Source organism: Heptranchias perlo, chromosome 8 (genome assembly GCF_035084215.1).
Source record: "Heptranchias perlo isolate sHepPer1 chromosome 8, sHepPer1.hap1, whole genome shotgun sequence".
Classification (NCBI taxonomy): Eukaryota; Metazoa; Chordata; class Chondrichthyes; order Hexanchiformes; family Hexanchidae; genus Heptranchias; species Heptranchias perlo.
The window spans coordinates 24,366,583-24,381,498 of NC_090332.1; the positions used below are offsets into that span (position 1 = coordinate 24,366,583).

The window sequence follows — 14,916 nt, forward strand, 5'->3', positions numbered from 1 at the left end:
GGTTATACTGAAATACATCCCACCACTGTAAAGTGACAGAAAACCCACAGACATTTTTCTACCCAGATTGCACAAATTCCTGTTTCGTTTTGTACTGTGATCAACATGGCACTTTTTCTGTTTCCACCAAAGCAGCCCAAATTACAATCATGCTAAAATAAGCTGCTCCAGTAGATATGGATGAATGGTCACTGTGAAATGAATATTGCTGAACAATGTCTTGTGGTGAACAAATTATTCACTTTGCAGGAATCTACTGTACTAACACATTCCAAAATGGCTTAACCTTGTGAGGACTGCTACAGCATTTCTGTGGCAAAACGCAAGATACTCCAATTCTATAATTTTTTGTTTATTCAGAAAATACCAGTAAGAAAAGTTAAGTGCAGTATTATCACTGGGATTTGGGAAAGGGAGGGGGAGGGGGGAGGTTGTGGGGGGATGGAGGAATGGTGTGGTAAAATGCTGTTCATTCAGTAATTAAAATGCAATAAATCCAGTATGTTACCCCCTTTCATTGGGAATATTGCTGCCAATTTTCCATTCCCCAGTTCGGTTCATCCTTCAGCTTGATGTACCCTCACAAATAAAAGGAAAGAAATGCCTTACTTCCCTTATGGCTTCATTGGTGAGTGTATACTGTGTGGTAGTGTGGTACTCAGCCATATAGACTAAGAAGATCCCAGGTTTGACCCCAACCTGCCCTGAGTTAACTAATCTGAGCAAGGGAACTGATCAGTACGCTATGGCCAATGCCTGTAGAACCATACCCTTGCATATGTCAGCGCCTTCAGGAGATGAAAGGAGAAAAGGCAAGGGGGTGGAAATTACTTTTGGCCCATTTTCGGGCCTGAAATGGGCACCATGGACGGAGCATGCGCCCCAACCAGAAGACCCAGGCTGGCCTGAAATTGGGCTACGGGCCTCATAATATTATTCGAGCGCATTTTTTAAAAAGATGAATATCGAAACGCTTCCCTCACTGGCAGCAGCCCAAAGGTAAATCCCAGTGGGGGTCAATCAGGAGTTCTGTGGGGTCGGGGGACCACTCCTGCTTCTCCTGGCTCCACAGGAGTTATTTTCGAGATTTAAAAAAAATAAACTTACCCTTTCTTGCCATCTGCTGCTTCGGCCACAGTGGCCGCTGAAGAATCCTGAACGGAACAGGCTCAGCTCCTGCTCCGCTCATCTCTATCCAATTTTCCAGAATGGGCCTAAAATAGGTGTTAAGCCTCTCACTTACATACCAAATGCCTATTTTAGGCAGCCGCCAAGGACGCCTGAAAAATGGCCCAAACTAATATTGGGTCGGATGTCTTTCCGGCGAACTTTGGGCGTGGGACATTGGTGCCCGAAGTTGGCCCTCATTGTGCCCATATTGCACCAAGGTCTAATTTCTACCCCAAGAGGAGAAAGAACCTATATATTTCAATACAATTCAATAATCGCCCCTATAATCTCTTGACATCAAAATCCACACTTATTGTTGCAGAAGTTAAAACAAGAAAAAAAAGTACAAATTAGGAAGCCTACAGAAGACATTCGTTTATAAAAGGGTTAATTATACACAGCAGTAAAGCAGCTATGATTGACCCTAGTTCTGTCTTACACAAAGCAGCAGTGGATTTTTCTTTGCTTACCTTTGCTGTATTTTGAGGTAAGTGTGCCTTCCAACTCTTTCACTGCAATGTTTTACAAAGGCTCTATGCAATATGTGCAGATTGAGTTACCAGATTGCTTCCGGAACTGCAGAGCATACATAGAATATATGTACTATTATGTAGAACTTTGCCAGTTCAATATGTCGTAGGTGAATGAAGCAAATGTTTACTTGCAGTCCAAACTAAAAGGATGCTGTAACGTTTCGGTATAAATTTATAATTAATTCCTTTCTTTAAATTCTTTAAGGTAAGAAAAACAATTTATATAACGTGGTCAAAGAAAAAGATAGGATTTGAACTCAGGTGTGCTGGCCATTGAGTTTCACACAACTTGTGAACATTTTAGGCCGAGTGACAATACACCTGGCATGCAGCCGGCACATTTCGGAAAACTATTGCCCATAATTTTTTAACCGGTGGCGGGTGAGGCATGCTGTCGGTATGGATTTGGGAAATTTACCCATTTATGTATCCTTTACTCTTTTACAGGGTTGGCTCCCATGGCAGGCGAGAATTCAAGGCACTCCTGTAGCATAGAAAATGCAGCAGCAATGCTATCAGAGGCAGGAAAGCTTCCACACGAGGTAATCTTCTGGCAGTAGCCGACGTACAGGCCAGCAATGTACTTCTGACTCATTGGAGATGATTTTCACTGAAGTCAATGGAGAGTAATATTGGGCAGGGTGTAAAACCAGAGTGCCACCCGATCCCGTTGGTTTTCCACCCGGCCAGCTGAGCTAAATTTACCCTCTTGGTTTCTGATCTCAGTCAGGCCATTGAGTAAAGGCCGAGCAGAGAAGAAATGATTTTCCCAAGAAAAATGAAGGGAAAATTGGAATGGAGAGCCAGTCTACGCAGATCACTTCCGAGTATCTCCTAACCTTTAGTTCTAGAATTTAATAGGAAAAGTTAGGTAGTAAGGTGCAATTATGAAATTGAGAATAACAGCTGGTGAGAGTCAGTTATAAAGCTGTAATTACATTAAGGAACTCAGGATTGTGAGTGTGAGTTGCAAACTGACTTAATTGAAGAGATCTAAGGATATCATATGTTAACAGACCCCTCCAAAAAACCCACCACAACTGACTTACAGCCTTTATTATCTCATACCCATATTGTTCTATATGGTACATTTTTATTTTCTTACTATTATGGTGAAGAATTGCTGAAGGTGATGACAAAATGGAGGCAACACAACATAGGTAAAAAAAATGATGACATTTGCCTTGAAGGTATATGGTGAGTACTGGAATAATAAAATAAATATTTTAAAGTGGTTTACCAGTTTTCAAACCATTCAGTATGTTAGAAAGCATTTAGCCATCATACAATTTTACGATGCCAACAACCACAAAAATTAACATTTGTACCCAATAGTGCAAGCCAGATAGTCTGTGCACTCCTACGGTGATTGACGATGTTTTTATTTTTCTTCCCTGTGCTAAAATTGCCTTCCAGGAACCTTTATGTGCCAAGATAACTACTCTGCAATTCGCCTGTAGCACAAATAAACCTAGGAGATTTAATTACCTCGACAGATATGGAAACCATTTGATACCTGATAATTTAAAGGGGCCCTGCCTTTGTTATCTCAAGGGGGGAAGAGAGAAGAGCCTAAACAGGCATGTATCATTTTCATTGTGATGAGGCCACATGCAAATTGTGTCCCTGCAACATTTTTTAGCAAACAATTGCAAGAATCTTTTTAATATCAATAGGAACTGAGCAAAGTAAATGTAGTCATCGATATTAATGGGAAAATATAACGGTCACATTCATGTTCTGTATCTTAACGTCATTATAGAAATCAAAGTTTTACCAAATTTACAAAAAATTACAGAAATTGTGTCAGGACTCAGCAAAGGATACCCTGCTTGCCATAAGTGTCAGTATTGGCTCAGTGGTAGCACTCTCACTTCTGAGTCAGAAGGCTGTGGGTTCAAGCCTTACTCAAGAGACTTGAGCACATAATCTAGGCTGATACTTTAGTCCAGTACTAAAAGAATACTGCACTTTTGGATGAGACATTAAACCGAGGCCCAGTCTTCCCTCTCAGGTGGACATAAAAGATCCCATGGCACTATTCGAACAATAGCAGGGGAGGTATCCTGGCCAACATTTATCCATCAACCAGCATCTAAAACAGATTGGGCTATAAATTGGGCCACGTAGCGCCCGTTTTGTAGGTGCTACGCAGCCTTCTAAGGACCCGGAATGCACCCGCACACTTCTAGCGTAACATGCGCCGGACGCCATCTTGGTAAAGACGTTTGTGCACGCGTAGATAACGAACGCCAGCAGCATGTAAAGTAGGGAGAATATCCGGTAGATCAGTGTGCAACGCTGATTTAAAGGGACAGATGCGATTTTGGAGCTCAACGCTCCAGGCAACGCACTGTCATAACTTCACACAGCTGAACAGGTCATAAACAGCATGGAAGAAACCCCACCAGCGCTATTTAAAGGGACCATGCAGGAGTTACAGGTTAGTTGCTGGATTATTGTTTCTGGCTGCTGATGCATTTGTACCTATTTCTGGAGGTCCCCTATACTTGAATACTAGGACTAGGGGACATAGCCTAAAAATTAGAGCCAGGACTTGCAGGAGTGAAGTTAGGAAATGCAAAGGGTGAGTAGAAGTTTGGAACGTTCTTCTGCGAACGGCAGTTGATGCTAGCTCAATTGTTAATTTTAAATCTGAGATTGATAGATTTTTGTTAACCAAAGGTATTAAGGGATATGAGGCTAAGGCGGGTATATGGAGTTAGGTCACAGATCAACCATGATCTCAGTGAATGGCGGAACAGGCTCGAGGGGCTAAATGGCCTCCTCCTGTTCCTATCTTCCTATAATGAACTTCAATAATCTACAGGGAGTGGGCTGGCTAGCTGACAGGCAACAGCAGGGGCACTGGCGGAGTGGCAGGGGTGGGACAGGTATGTTGTCATCCTGAGAGAGGACAGCAGGTTCGTGTTCCATGGAGCCAATGCCATTTGCTGTCTCCTGTTATGCGCCACCTCCTCCTGCAAGAGAGCGGAGCATGTGTTGGTGAGTGGCCTGCAAGGTGTTTGGGTGATGTGCCTGTCATGATTGAATAGCTGCCAGTGTGTGTGACCTGTGAGTTGTGGGTGTGCGGCTTGCAACAGTGGTAATGTGTGAGGGTGAGAGGAAGCATCGGATTGGAAGAGTTTGTCAGTATGTAGGTGATGGGGGGTGTGGTGTGTGGAGCAGCTAATGGTGCAGTTGGTAGGAGATGCTTCTTGACAATTGACCTCACTCACCTTGACCACTCGTGCCAAAGCATTGGACTTTTTCCTGCACTGCATCCATGTTCATGGTGCTATGCGTCTGGCATTGACTTCGTTCCCTACTGCCTCCCATTGCCTCAGCAGCATATGTCCAGAGGGCCTTGTGCCCCCCTGCGGATATAGGATGCCCCTCTTTCTGTCCACCTCTTGCATCAAGGCCTCTAGTGCATCATCAAAGAACCTTGGTGTACGCTGTCTCGCAGGCCTGGTACAAACTCAGATCGGCAGATTGGTGAGGTCTGGCATCCAGATTGGAGGATGTGGGATTTAGTAGTGCACAATGTTTTAATATAACTCAGCAGCTTGTAAACAAACACAGGGACAGGACCTGCATCTGTGTTTTACGTGTGCGATGTCTGATCTCCATTTAGTCTCTTTGTGGACCCGTATCTTATATTTTGCAAATAAGAGGTGCAGGCTGCCTTTAAGAGGTGTAGGCTGCCTTTAAGTGGTGCTAGCCACTCGCGATATTGGGGCCCCCTGCTGGTGAGAAGCCACTCAGCAGCGCAGCTGGGCCTGGCCGCTCGCAGCAATCATGTAAAACACCAGGCAGCATGAATGTTACTTGCTGCCTGCATCTCAACGACCGGGCGTGGGTTAATCACACACCGCGACCCCAGCGCCTGGTTTCGGAGGTTATCCAATATAACACCCATTATCTGGTCGTTTATTTCATTGCTGTTTGTGGGAGCTTGCTGTGTGCAAGTTGGCTGCTGCATTTCATACATTATAACAGTGACTGCACTGCAAAAGTACTTAATTGGCTGTAAAACGCTTTGGGATGTCCTGATGTTGTGAAAGGCACCATATAAATGCAATTCTTTCTTTTTTCCTTATCAGCTTAAGCACCAAAGTGCTTGTAAACACCAAAGCAATTGTTTTTATATACTATCTCTATGTACTGTACCTACGGACAGGAAAACAGCTGGCTCGATTTAAGTGAAGCCCGGGAACTAAATTAATCCAGGCCTCATTTCTGGAGAAGCGGGCAACTTTCCAACTCACCTCGTCACCCACCCACCCAAAACCCACCCGGAGTTAAAATCGGGCTTTCATTTAAATTGAAATCTGAAATTCATTTGCTGTACTTCAAACCCTTCCCCTTATCTTCAGAAGTCTATAAATTAATTTTAGATGGAGAAGGGCCACAAAAACTGAGTATTAATTTCTTTCAGATATACTCAATACAAGAGAGCAAAAGAGTTATTTATGTACTTTCTCCTGATGTTTCCTGTGGTTTCACTGAGTAACTCAAATAACATGGAATGAGTCATTTTCAGTTTTGCTTCATCCTCATTTTAAATTTAAGCTTTATTTCATACATGTTAATGGGATTAGTACCGATCTATACTATGAGTTCCCTCATTGCACCAGTGGATAACATCCTGACTTAGATTTACTTGCACTATAACATTGTGCAGCATCATTTAACATTGCGTTCCAATCAAACTTCGGACAGAACTGAGATTTTCTGCCAATTGTGTGCAGTTTGTTTAGTCGTTTTAGCATTTTTACTAATTGTTTTTATATACTTTTCCTCTTCTCTGCTGAAGGGCTGACTTGTGCTGGCATACAGTTTCTAAGATGATGGCGGTTGTACTGTATCTATTGCAAGTTTGCGTTCTTCATGAGCCTGGAAAGTGAGTGTCGGTGGGCTAGTTAACTCTGGACAGCATCACAGCTGAGCCCAATCCAATCCCCTCCTCATATCTACACACATATTTTTCAGCAGCGGTCACTGGGAAGTAAAGGTGCAGGAACTCTATGAGTACTTTTTTCCTCTCCCCACACCAAGTACATGAAAGGCCAATTGTAGCGCGCCTAACACAACGCTGGTTAAGAGCAACCAACTTAACAAAGGCAGGGGGTCGAGCCTGGGCCCTTTCTGGAAATGTAGGGCTCATTATCCCACTGGGTGATGCATTTACCCATTGAGTCACTGGGAATCACCTGAAATAAATAAATAGTGAGAAATTAAAAGAAATAGCAATCGGAGGGTATAATATGCCAATGAAATGGGTTTAATGGCAAAAAGGGCAAGTTCAGGACTGAAGTCAGAAAGACATGTTGATGCAAAGACTGATTAATACCCAGAGTGGTTTTTCCAGGTTGTGTAGTGGAGGCAAAAACTCTGGAAACATTTCAGAGGCAGTTGGATGCTGTGATGCATATGCTGTGACTGTGGGTTTCTATGGAGGGGTGAGCTAGATTGGTCAAAAGCCTCCCCTCATTCACACTTAAATTTGTGAAGAAAGACAGTCTTAATTGACACATTAATATAAGATATGTAGGAATTACTTTGGACTACTTAGGAATTATAAATTTGCTGCTGTATGGCTTCTAATGGCTTAGTGGGTAAAGGCATCGCCCTTTATGGCACATGGTCATACACACCAGAAGGTTCCAGTTTGGATGCCTGTTCTGCGCCGAGCTAGGGCAGATAAGAGAGATGACAGTTCCTGCTCCTGGTTGCCAAACAGTACAATTTGCCTTAAAAATGCACATCTGGATATTGGGTGAGAACAGGATCAAGCTCGGGTGTGGTGTATTCAACAGTAAATCAGCCTGTTGGTACTCAGTGTCCAGACTTGAAGAAAAGCCTCTCGGGTTTGGGCTTCTGGTACCTGCGAACTGTACTCAAACAAAAGTCAGTATCGTCACAGGCTCAAGGGGCTGAATGGCCTACTCCTGTTCCTATGATCAGGACAAGAAGGGAGAAAACTGGAAAAACATTAATCTGTTGCCTCGTTCAAAGCAGCCAAGTGGATTCCTCTAGCATTGGAACAAGTTTTTTAAAATAACAGATGCTTTTGTTAAAATATTAAAGGAATTGCCTCTGTTCGAGGCAACTGTAAGACCCACCAAAAGAGACTGCTATTTTAATGGCACCTGTGCAGGCTTGGTAGCAAGGACAAACATTGTCACCAGAAGGAGTGGCAGCCATTTTTCTCTGCCCATGGGTGGACTGAGCAGTCAGATTGCCTTTATGGTCCAGTCATACCTGCAGGCACTGGTGGGGGAATGAGGACCCCCTTTTAATATTTTTGGCATGAGCTAAGTCTCCCTTACCCCTTTCTCCAAGCTTTGAATTGGCCCTCATAGTCTCCCTAGCACTCTACCTGTGACTTGCAGCCAGCTATATGTTATATTTTTAATTTGCTGGCCTATGCAGACTACTCTAGCTTTTGAGGCAGGTCACGTGATCACAAAACAAAGTCTGAAAATGTGGTTTTTAAATAACAGTGTACGGGGATGCTGTTGCTTCAGTTCTGTGAAATCCATTCCGCAATATAGAGGGAGTGATTGCACAGAATCAGCAGCCCTGGCCGAAATTCCAGAACCACTTCGAGAAGCAGCTCTTTAATATAAAGAGGCTTGAGACTGGCTAACTGAGCACAGACCAGGGATTAATCCTGGGACCTTCTTTGCCTCCTATGGCCCAGAACCACACTGCATAGTGCATTTATTCACTGAGCTAGTCCTTTCTTTTAAACCATCTTATTCAAATCATACTACTTTATTGACTCAATAATCAGTAAAACATACTGACAAACAAGACTCTCATTTTTCCATTAAAAAAAACAGATGCAATTCCCCGAAATACCGGTTAAAGTACTTGGAATCCCACATTTCAAAAAAATGGAATTTGGCTTATTCTGTCATCATAAACAAGTGGCCCTGCTGATGAATTATTTGTTTTTATTCTCTTTTCTGTATAAAATCCAAACACTCACTCCCAAATTGACCTCCTCCTTCACTGTAGCCCTCTATGCTAACTATCCCATGATGCCCTTTACTTATGCCAAGCTGTTAACCTATTATATGAGACACTATCCTGCACCAAAGTGAGGTGCAATCACTAAAAGAGGTTGAAGAAAATGTAAGGGCCGATTTTAACCTGGGGCGGGTATCGTGCTTGTGGTGGGTTGGGTGAGGTGGGGGCAGGGGGTTGCAGAGATCAAGCCGCCATGACATTATCGGCATGAGGCCTGGTCTATCTTAACTTCTGGGCCTCATCAACATTTGAAGGGTGGGTGGCCGTCCTGATCGCCTACAGAATCGGGCAGCCTACCTGTATAAGCTGCACAATTTCCAGCACCTTACATTCAACAATTCTGGAAGACTTTCTGGCTGCAGGCATGAGTCAGAGGGCTGCCTCCCACTTTCCTAATAATTCCTGGAGGTCCTAATTGTGTTTGAAGAGGGCATGGAGGGAAGTACCGTTCCCCAGCACTCGCAGGAGCATCCCCAAGGCCACTGTAAAGCAGGCCTTGACAGAGATAGGTGAGAGGGCCAGTGCCAGCAGCCTCAGCCCTAAGACCTGGATTCATCGTAGAAATATGTGCAAGGACCTCACTAGAGCAGCAAAGATGAGTACACCTCTTCACCGCTCCACCTCCCTCAACATTACCTCACAATACACCTCTCACCCCCTCCCGTACCACTCTCAACCAGGACCTCCGCTCCATAACATCTTTTAACGTACAATTGCAAAGGCACAATAAGGCAATTCTCTTGTCCATTCCAAACACACTCACCTATTCCTTTACTCTCTTCGCACCTCACACTAACACCATTCTCTCCTCACACCCGAGCACTTTTACAACCATCAGCTCCTCCCAGCACTCCTTCCTCACTTCACATTACCCACATTTGCCTTTATATTCATCACCTCCCTATCCTCATTCCATCTTGCTTCTTTTCCAGCTCACAGCACAAGCACCACATATCCAAGCCCCATACATCGCTGCTTACCTTCTCAACACACACACACTGGGGGGACTTTTACCCCCCCCCCACCACCACCACGATGGGCGGGAGAGGGTCGGGGGTTGGGGGGGTTGTGGTGTTAAATTGCAAAAAATGGGAAACCCGACCCCAACCCGCTGCGAACTTGCCTGCTCCCGGTTTAACCGTGGTTGGTTTGGGGGCAGCCGAGTAACCTGCTCTCGAGAGGCGGGTCAGTCATTATAATATTTAAATGAGGCTCCCCCCCTCAGATTTTGGCAGCCATTTAAATTTAAAGGCTACGGGCTGGGTTTCCCAGGGCTCGGGAAACCCGGCAGCTGAAGAGAGGTGAGAACTGCTGGATCCAGCAGTTAAGTGTTTTTCCAGCACTGCTTGTGAGCCAGGAGGAGCAGGAGTGCTTCCCACGGCAAAGCTGCCTTGATCTGCCTCCCCTCCCCTTGATCGGCCAAGCACCTCCCCCCTCCCCCTGTGATCTCTCCCTCCCCTGCGATCGGCTGCCCCCCCCCCCCCCACACAGTGATGTCTCCCCACCGCCGTGACATCCAACCGCAGCGATGTCTCACCTCCACGATGTCTACCTCCCTTCCACGATTTCTTCCTACCCCCTGCCCTCCTCGCTGCCGCGCTCCGCGCCCCCCCCTACGACTCCCAATCTTCTCTAGTTGCCAAGGACCGACCCCAGCAGTTCCCGGCTACTACCTTCTACAGCTGGCTTTCCTGCCCGACAGAGGCCAGCCTGTCAATCTGGCCGGCTGCCAGGTGGGAAACGGAATGAAAATATTCTAATGAGGTCCTGCTGTTAAATTCGGCAGGACCTCCGCCTTCCCGGTATTTCTGGGTTTTCCAGCCGCTGACACGCGCCCCCACTCCCTCCCCGCCTCCCCGTAATTATTGGGGCCACTAACTCTCACCTTCTCTTTCTGCACAAGACTTTGACCATAATGCCAGGGAGAGAAACAGGAGGGGTGAAGGAGTCCCCAACGTCATTGCTGTCCCACAGGCAAAGCAGGAAGAACTGGACATCCCTGGCCCAGGCAGGGTCACAATCATTGGGCCAGGAGAGGCTGATGGTGTATCTAAGCAGTGTGTCTACTTTATCACTTCATGCAACTCAGTACAGATGCAGCAAACTTAGCAACGTCAAGCTGCGTTCTCTAGATTGTTACCTGATGGTGTACAGCTTCTCTCTGACGTCCTAACTCCTTCTCCCATCTCTCTTTGTTCTAGGGCCTTCTCAACAACAAAAGGCTCCTGCAGAAGAAGGGCCCTGGAAGAGGACAATCCCTCTGAGGATGTATCATCAGGCGTTCTTCCCCTCCCAGGCACCAGCTGAGACATTGGCACTCCGCGAAGGATACATAGCGAGATAGAGGAGTCTGCACGTGGAGAAACGTCCAGCAATCAGTAGAACGTTAGCACGTCTGCACACTGGCCTTCCCCTCAACCAATATCCGTCTTAGTACCAGCTAGCTAGATGGGCCAGATTGCTCTGGCAACAGCTGAGTTGCAGCAGCCTGCGGCCGGGCCCTTGCAGGCTCGAGCACCCAGAGGTGAGCACCTCAAGGGACTGCACATGAGGAACAGCAGCCTTCTCCCCAGCTCTGATCAGGGGAGCACCTCATAGGAATAGTAGAGTTACGAAACCTTCTTAAAGAAAAGAAGTATGGGTTGATCACCTGGGTGAGGAAAGAATGGAAGGCATTTATTACATTTGGCATTAAATTAATCGCCTTTATCGTATTTTGGACTTTTGGCCTGCCTAGTGATTTAATAGAGCTTCTAAGTCTGCAGGGTCAGAATGTAACTCATAGCATCATAGAATCATACAGCACTGAAGGAAGCCATTTGGCCCATTGTGCCTGTGGAGGCATTTTGAAAGGGCTATCCAATTAGTCCCACCCCCTGTTCTCTCCCCATAGACCATGCAAATTCCTCCTTTACAAGTATATATCCACCCTTTGAAAGTTACTATTGAATCTGCTTCTACCACCCTTTCAGGCAATGTATTCCAGATCATAACAACTTGCTGAGTAATAAAATGTATCTCATTTTCCCCCCTGAATTTTTTGCCAATTATCTTAAATCTGTGTCCTCTGGTCACCGACCCTCCTGCCAGTGGAAACAATTTCTCCCTATCTACTCTTTCAAAACCCCTCATAATTTTGGACCACCTCTATTAAATCTCCCCTTAACCTTCCCTGCTCTAAGGAGAACAATTCTCGAGTCTCTCCACATAATTGATATCGAAATTGTATGAATGGTTTGAATGTTCTTCGGTGCAGCTTGAAGGGAGTGGGGAAGAATGTGTCAAGGACCGTTCTGCAGAGGGGCTCTGTGTAAGTTCTCAGGGCCGGGTGTGAGAAGCTCTGTGGAACCGCTGAGCTGTGAGCTGATCCCTGACATCTCTTGCTGCAAAGCTCTGATGTGTCCCTCCTTTCTCTGCTGCTTCCTCTCCTTCCCCCAGATCTTCTGCAGCTGCTCTCGAGAGCTCCACTTTGACCTTTTAATTACGACCCTGCTTGCCTGGGGCGGGCGCCTGACACGCAGCCACAAACGGCTGCGTTAAAATGGTGGGGGGTGGGAGGGAGGGCGGGAAGGGTGCCGCAGACATGACTTTAAACCCCCTGGCCTGTTCTGTTCCCACCTGGCCAGGGGTGGGTGGGGGTCTGCGGGTGGGGATGGGGGGTGGTTGAAATTGGCTCTAAACGTTCTGATTCAAATCAAAAAAGCTTTAACTTTCTTAAAAGTTTGAATAACCTCCTGAAGCAGCGTGCCACTAGAATGTTAAGTCAACTTGGAAATACCCTTCTTACTTTGGGCTTAAAAAGGAAATCTACCCCGAGGCAAACTCTGTCAATATCCCTGTTGAAAACTAAACTTCGAACAGCAGGGAGGACGGGTGGCAGCTTGCGAATGTTGCTGATGCTTTGAAAAGAGAAGCTAGAAGATGTAAAACACCACGAGCGGATCACAAAGGATACTGTAAATGGTGTCATCTAAAGGTACACAGAAAGTATTTAACAGTCCCTCTTGAATAGTGACTCCTGAACTTCTTCTCTGGCTCTATGCGGTGGCAGCTGAGCGCTGGTATGGTTATTTTTGCCAGTGCTGTGGAATGCACAGAGAATGTGCCAAACAAAATGATTTCCTTCAGTGTACATAAAGAGCTCCAAGGGCCTTTTTATTTTCAACTCACATAACTAAGCCAGCTTGTGTCCAACTTTCAGAGAACAACTTTCATTTCTTAAAATGCCAAATTACCTCTCCATTTATATTGCTAACATCTGACTGTTCAATTTTTAGCAGAGGATAAACATTAGTCTGTTAATAAAGAAGGAACCAGAATTCTTCCCATTAAAGCTTGCATTGTTATAGTGTTGACTGCAAGTCAGAATTCCAGTCTTATTTGTAGTTTTGAACAGTAAAAATATCAGGCAGGAATCATTTTCAGACTCAAGACAGTCAAAGTCGTCTAGAAGAACATTTGTCCATTTAAAGAGTGCTCTGGTAGTTTCTGTATCTTGTGGTTTTACACTATAGGTGATCATTTATGAATAGAAACTACTTCAATCATTATTAACAATCCCTCCCATTAGTATTCCATGTGGAGTGTGAGAAAAAGATTGAAACGACAAAAGCATTAGCTTATCTAGGAAGAATAAAGTAATCCCTAGATTTAATTCTGAATATGATTATTACTCAGTGATCGGATAGATACAAACACCATCCTTTCAATTCTGTCACTTGAGTTCAAACCCAAAATGAATGGATTGTCGGTCATTTCTCCAGTGGGTGTTAAAGGTTCAAAGTGAAACTAAAAAAAAAATTGGACTGTCTAAATCTAGTTCCCAACAGATGTAAGATCACAGCACAGAAATGCCTATAATTCCCCTTTAAGTAGGCAATGTCACTCTGAGGCAATGGGGATGGTAGTTATGGGAAATGGATCTATCACACTGGTGCAGGAGAACTTATATTTTCATAATTTCTTGTAACTGTGAATATCATTGTGAAGTTACAGAAAGCAAAAGGATGTCCAGAGGCACAACTAACCAATGAAAGGGGAAAGTGAGGCGTGACAGTGTGGAGTTGACTAAATATTATTCCTAGAAACTCATAAACGAATTCTAGGTTAACAAATCTTGGGTGTGATTTTAGTCCGACATGCCCTTCAGAAATCAGGTGGGTGGGCAGTTAAAGTCCCCCAGGTCAGTTACCCGCCCTGGAGCCTCTGGGAGCTGATGTATCTGCATTTTACCGCAGGCAGCAAGGACACCCATTCAAAGCCGGTGGGGCCTTTTTTAGCACATGCATGTTCGGTCCCGATGATGTTAGCGGGACCCGACTGCAATTTTTACTAGTAGGTCTGAGCGGGAAACAGCAGCAAGCTTCCCGCCAAGCCTACCCAGCAAGGAACTGGAATTGGGGCCAGAAGAGGTAAGCTTAATATTTGTTTTATTTCCTTGTGGGGACAGGAGGGGCAGCTGTACTCCTTCGGGCCCCTCAAAGAAATCATGGGCCTCCCTTGCTGCGATCATGCCCCCACTCCCCCCCACCCCCAACTGTGGGGACCCCTGCGGGAAGGCCGGGCAGTCAATCCCGCAAATTTACCTGCTCTAGGCGGGCGGCCTCTGGACCGTGTAAATTTATGCCACTTTCTGTCGACTTCCTGCTCCAAACGGGTGGGAAATGGGCTGGCGTCATTTAAATGAGGCTCGGGAGTTAAAATACTATGGGCCTTATTTTTGCTGCAGCGGGTGAGTTTTGAACTGACATCAAAAACTGGCTCCCAGTTAGGATCGGAGTCCTTGTTTACTCGATCTCACTACCAAGATTGTATTCATTGCCTATTCTTAGCTGCCCTAAGAAAGTAGTGGTGGCGCCTCCTTCTTGAATTATTTTTACTACAGAGTGGATTGCTAGCTCATGCCAGAGGGAGTCACAGATAGGGCACGTCAGAGACCAGACCAGATAGCAGTAGCAGATTCCTTTCTCTGAAGGATATTAGTGAACTAGTTGGGTTCATATGACAACCCAGCGGTTTTTCACGGTCACATTCAGTTTCACAACTTGCCATAGTAGGATATAACAGCTCTTAGTTGCTAGTTTACTGCTATAACCATTAATCTACCACGCCCAATACCCGTGAGCAAGATATCAGAAATATTAGAGAAAAGGAAAGGCAAAGATTGCCTCAT

At 45.3% G+C, this 14,916-nt stretch overlaps 1 long non-coding RNA gene across 3 annotated transcripts in view; it reads left to right on the plus strand.

The window, feature by feature from the left end:
- Positions 1-11,771, plus strand: part of LOC137324487 (uncharacterized) — a 45,787-nt gene extending 34,016 nt beyond the window's left edge. For all 3 annotated transcript variants that reach the window (XR_010963634.1, XR_010963633.1, XR_010963635.1), the window contains 2 exons: positions 2,151-2,245; positions 10,946-11,771. This is a non-coding gene — a long non-coding RNA (uncharacterized lncRNA). The remainder of the gene's footprint in view (positions 1-2,150; positions 2,246-10,945) is intronic.
- Positions 11,772-14,916: the final 3,145 nt, after the last annotated feature.